The sequence below is a fragment of the Otolemur garnettii genome, unplaced genomic scaffold (genome assembly GCF_000181295.1).
Source record: "Otolemur garnettii isolate 467f Iridium unplaced genomic scaffold, OtoGar3 scaffold00001, whole genome shotgun sequence".
Classification (NCBI taxonomy): domain Eukaryota; kingdom Metazoa; phylum Chordata; class Mammalia; order Primates; family Galagidae; genus Otolemur; species Otolemur garnettii.
In genome coordinates, this window is record NW_003852396.1 from 41156619 (window position 1) to 41162638 (window position 6020).

The window sequence follows — 6020 nt, forward strand, 5'->3', positions numbered from 1 at the left end:
AATGCACATTCTTGGACACAGCAGATTCCGTGGAATTTGTGCATAAGAGAAGATCCAAGATGTGCACATAGATTTTGCCGAAAGGATGTTCATTGCAGTGTTGTTTGCGCTAGAAATAGTCGAGAATAAACAAAACGTCCATTGAGAAAAGAAGGCAACTCTCTGCTTTCATACATGAGTATTCCTAGAAATCTGTGCAAAAGTCAGAAGTTTGAAAAGGGGACAATGTTTTTAACAACTGGCAATAATACTTTAATTTATGTGAGATGTTCATATTCCCAAATTAAAAACGTCATCAACGCACAGATGGTTTTCTTTCCCAGCTTTACTGAGATAGAATTGATAACAATTGTATATATGTAAGGTACACAAAGTGATGTGATCTTACATAAGTTTTAATATTGTGTAAGTTTTTGAGACATTGTGAAATGATCACAATCAAGCTAATTAACATACCATTATCTCACATAGTTACCTTTATCAGCATGTGTGGTAAGAACATTTAAGATCTACTCTTTTGGGTTTGCCCAGCGGAGGGCGGAAGTGTTGGTTTTCAGCGGCTCCCTCAGTAGAAGGAGAGTGTAAGCGGCAGCGAGGGTGTCGCTGAAGTACTCGGATTCTCGTGGCTGTGCAGGGATTTAACCACCACCATGGCTAGTAAAAGGACAAAGACCAAGACCACCAAGAAGCGCCCTCAGCGCACAACATCCAACGTGTTTGCCATGTTTGACCAGTCACAGATTTAGGAATTCAAAGAGGCCTTCAACATGATTGATCAGAACAGAGATGGTTTCATTGACAAGGAAGACTTGCATGATATGCTTGCCTCACTGGGGAAAAATCCAACTGATGAATATCTGGATGCCATGATGAATGAGCCACCAGGCCCCATCAACTTCACCATGTTCCTCACCATGTTTGGTGAGAAGTTAAATGGCACAGATCCAGAAGAAGTCATCAGAAATGCTTTTGCCTGCTTTGATGAAGAAGCAACTGGTACCATTCAGGAAGATTACCTGAGAGAGCTGCTGACAACCATGGGAGATCGGTTTACGGACGAGGACGTGGATGAGCTGTACAGAGAAGCGCCTATTGACAAAAAGGGGAATTTCAATTACATCTAGTTCACGCGCATCCTGAAACGTGGAGCAAAAGACAAAGATGACTGAAAGAACTTCAAATTCCAGTCAAATGTTTTGGTTGCCACTTTGTGTATTTCTGAGATTTTCCCTTAGAGCCTATTGTGTGCCCCCAGCTTTACAGCTTTTGCTTTTCCTGTTGTATTTATTCTCAGTCATTTTGGGCATACGTATCTTTATAATCAGACTGGAAATGGGACTTTATATCATGTTCAGAATACACAATATGGTGATTTAACTTACTAGCCCCTCTCCTCCCCAAGATAACTGCAGTCTACAGAGTCAATATATTTTTTCAGAGAAAGTTATTCGCTCAAATTGTTCTGAACCATGATTAAACTTTACAATAAAATACTTGTTTAAACTTTAAAAAAAAAAAAAAGATCTACTCTTTTACCAAATTTCCAGTATATAATACAGTATTTGAAAAAAATTTAGGCTCAGGCCTATAGCATAGTGGGACTCTGTTTCAAATTAAAAAAAAGAAAATTATAGACAAGTCTTACCCTGTCACTGAGGCTGGAGTCCAGTGATGCAATCACAGCTCACTACAGCCTGAATCTCCTAGTTTCAGCAATCCTCCCACCTCACTCTCCCAAGCAACTAGGACTGCAGGTGAGCATCACCATATTCAGCTAATTTTTCCTTTTTTTTTAGATATGGGGTCTCACTATGTTGTCCAGGTTTGTCTTGAACTCTTGGCCTCAAGCGATCATCCTACTTTGACCTCCCTTATAGGGCTGAACCACTGTGCCTGGCCAAAAAAGTATTAGCAACTGTAACCACCATGCTGTACATTAGATCTCTAGAATTATTTATCCTGCCTGACTGAAACTCTGTACCATTTGACAGCATCGCTCTACCCCCATTCCCCTGGCAACCATTCTACTCTCTGCTTCTGTGAGTTTGACTTTTGCAGATGTCACACATAAGTGGAATTTTGCAGTGCAGTTGTCCTTGATGTTTGAGAGAGATTAGTTCCAGAACGCCCACACCTCCTCACTCTTGTGGATACCAAAATCAACAGATGCTCAAGTCCCATATAAGATGGTGTAGTGTAGTTTGCATATAACCCATGCACATCCTCCCATAGACTTTAAGTCACTGCCAGGCTTCGTATAATACCTGATGCAATGTAAATGCTGTGTAAATAGGTGTCGTAATGTATTGTTTAGGGGGAGATGACCAAAGTCTATACATTTCACCACAGTTGCAAAGAGCCGACTGTGTCAACTTTCTGTTCCTGGCTTTTTAACTTAGCCTAATGTCTTCTAAGTACATCCATGTTGCAAATAACAGGGTCAAATCCCTAACTGAGCCCAACCTTTCAGATATAAGCTTTAATATGTGTCTTAGCTTGTGTTTGCCCTAAAGTAACACTTGAGACAAAAATTTCATTGCAGCTGGTTTCTTTTCTAGGTGAGCTGAAGAAATGCTTGCTAGGGTGGAGGGGAGAGTAGAGCAATGAGAAAAAAGAAAGAGAGCTAACGAAAGATGATTTACCAACCAAATTACCACTGTGGGCAATGGGAACTTAATTCCACCGGGGAGCAGGGTGGTGCACACCGGCCCTGCGGGCGTGCAGGAGCTGGGGTATTTATGCACCATCTCCTGCCTGTCCTGCGGAGCTTACCCGGTGAGCTCCAGTGTCCACAAGAAGCCCCGAGGTGAGTCCAGAGGCCGGATTCAAAGCCAATGCGTGGAAATGGGAACGTGAACTGAGGGTAGTGCCAGAGCGGCTGGTGTAGTCTCTAGAGTTTCCATGATTTTCTTTAACCTGGTCCTTCTCCTTAACATTGAGCCTACAGGTGGCAGACACGTCAAAGGGTATTCATTTGAGAAGGAACATTTCCTGCCCCTGCTCTGCGCCGTTTCCTTTCTTTGTCCCAGTTTAATTGTCACAGGCATCAGCATGCCTACATTTCTGTTCCACTGGTTTTTATAAAGTACTAAGTACCAAATGCAATCTCCAAGTAGATCCTCGGAAACAGTGGCTAACACTTATAAACACATACTACGGAGAAGGTTACCTCATCCGAACAGCAGTGCTCTGGGGTCAGTGTTACTACTGTCATTGTTATTTGACAGTTCAAGAAATGGAGGCCCAGGAAGGTTAAGTCACTTGCTCGGGGACACACAGGCATTAGGTGGCAGAGTTCAGCAGTGTGGCTGCCGGCCTCCAGTAGCCATGTGACTGCTCCCACTGGTCCGCAGATGCTGAAAGCCTGAACCTAGTGTGGGAAAGAGCCTAGGGCCATCGGTCATATACAAAAATGTAGAATTTTCAAATTGGAATATCTCCACAGCATGGTATAAAATGGTCTGTGGCTTTAACAAATATACATTGTAATCTATTAACTCAGTTGGGCTGAAAACATAAGTTTCATATTTTCTATGATGGGCAGTGAGTTTGTGTGTTAGGACATACCTCAGTGAACAGGGAAGTGAGCCTCAGTCTGTGTAAAGGCACCTGGCCTTTTCCCCAGGGCGGAGGAGGATGTTAGTGACAGATGTTGGAAGGGTGGTGAGGGTGAGGCGGCAGAGGTGGGGGGATGTCCACACAGAAGGGGCCTCCTTGCCGTTTGTTAATGGGTCACCATCCACACCATGTCCCTCGCCCTGACCCCAGGCCCTCTGGGCGTGCTGGGAAGTTCCACGTCTCCTCTGAAGCAGCAGCAGAATCACCAAAAGCTCTGACCACACTGACAGTCCAGGCCCAGCTCCCTCGGCTTCCTGAGCTCCTTGCCTGCGTCCTTGGGCTGTCACGCAGCCCTCCCCACAGGAAAGGCCTCCGCCTGGGAGAGGGAGGCAACGGTGAGATAAACTGACTCCGTCTCCCACCTGCAGCTCTCCAAATCTGGGGTATCATTCCTCCCAGATTCCCTTCTGTTCCCACTCCCGGCTATCTTTTGTTGCATGACAAGCTCCCCTGAAACTTAGTACATAGAATGAAACATACATTTTATTTTGGTCTAGGTTGCCTGATAAAAGACTGTAGATTTTTTACCTGCAAACACTGTAAATATTTACTCTTTACATTGAAAAAAAACCTTTTATTATCTTTACTATATGAATAAAAATTTGAGTTAAATTTGAATTTGAGATCAACAATGTATAACTTTTTTAGAAAGAGTATATTCCGTGCACTTGGGTCTTACTCAGACTAAGAAATGAGTAATTGTTAATCTAAAATTCACATTTAACAGAACGTCCTGTAGTTTTATTTGCCTACTCTAGCAACTATGGATTTGTTCACAGTAGTGCCTTTTTTTTTTTTGGCCAGGGCTGAGTTTGAACCCACCACCTCCAGCATATGGGGCCGGCCCCCTACTCCTTGAGCCACAGGTACCTCCCTGTTCACAGTAGTGGATCAGGAGTTTTGTAGGGGTTTGGTGAGGCTGAAGAATCCACGGCCAAGGTTGCTCTTCACGTCTGCGTATGGCACCAGGGTGCTCCTTGGTACTCTCTCCACATGAAGTCTCATCCTCTAGGACACAGCTTGGGATTTTCACGGCATGGCTGCCTCAAGTAGTCAGACTCCTTATATGGGTGCCCAGGACTTACCTCCAGAAGCAGAGGCAGAGGATGGCAGTGTCTTAAGTCATGGGCCAACAGCAGGCTGCGCATCACTGCCACCTTATAATATTACTCAGGTGATCACAGAACCTGTCCGGCTTCCCCAGGAGGGGCACAGACGCTGTCTCTCGATGGCGGTGACAAAGGAGGTGCAGCAGTCCTCTCGACTCCATCATCCCCACTGGGAAGGGATAGATTTCCTGCCGCCCCAAAGCTTGAGGTTTGCCTGTGTTTTCTCTTACATCCTCCCTTCCCTGAGGCAATGGCACAGCTCAGCACGACTGCTCTCTGTTTGGGTGAAGTGTCCCAGAGCAAGAGGAATGCAGACTTGCTAGGAGCCAGGGACTGTGGTTATTTCAAAACGTCATTCCACTGTGCCTTCAAAAAAATCAATAGAGTTGAATAATATACAGGATGTCCCAAACGTCACCTGTAAGGTCGCCATACAGGGAAAAAATGGGAAATGGTAGCTAAATGCACCTTTACTTACAAAATACCTGTATTCATTACAAAACTGTGTAAGATATTCTCTACCCATGGGCCACCTGTTTGTAAAATTTTATAATGAATATTTTGTAAATAAAAGTACATTTAACTACAATTGCCCATTTTCCCTATGTATGGTGACTTTATGGGGGACTTTTGGGACACCCTATATAGTAATTTGGAAAGATATTTATAAAATGTTAAGCATAAAAACCTGGTTACAGGGTGGCAGCTGTGGCTCAAAGGAGTAGAGAGCTGGCCCCATATACTGGAGGTGGCGGGTTCAAACCCAGCCCTGGCCAAAAACTACAAAAAAAAGACAAAAAAAAGAAAAAACTGGTTACGAGAATGTGTTTACAGTACGATGCTTTTGAAAACATTAATATGTAAATATTGATAGCTCTATGTAATATTAGCAATGGTTTATCTGCATGTTGTAATTAGGGCACATTGTAATGTGTTTCTGGCCCGTTTTAATGTTCTTTCTGCTTGTGTAGATCTTTGATGTTTTATAAAATGAGTATGTTGTCATTTTTCTCAAAAGAAAAGAGATTAGCAAAAAGTAAAATGAAATAAAAAGCACTGTTTCAACGGACTGAATGTTTGTGTCCCCCCCCCCCATTCATACTTAGAAACCTTAATCCTCAGGTGCTGGTGTTAGGGGCGATGGGGCCTTTGGAAGGTAATTAGGTCTTGACGGTGGAGCCCTCATGAACGGGATTAGCGCTTTCACAAAAGGGACCCCAGAGAGTTCTCTTACTGTCTTCCTACCATGTGAAGAGATAATGAGAAGTCGGCAGTCTGTAACCTAGAAGAGGA

General features: G+C 43.7%; 1 pseudogene across 1 annotated transcript; it reads left to right on the forward strand.

The window, feature by feature from the left end:
- The first annotated feature begins 576 nt into the window (after positions 1–576).
- LOC100954437 lies at positions 577–1493 on the forward strand (annotated as a pseudogene). Its single transcript, XR_152696.3, has one exon. The product of XR_152696.3 is annotated as a myosin regulatory light polypeptide 9 pseudogene (transcript).
- The last annotated feature ends 4527 nt before the right edge of the window (positions 1494–6020 follow it).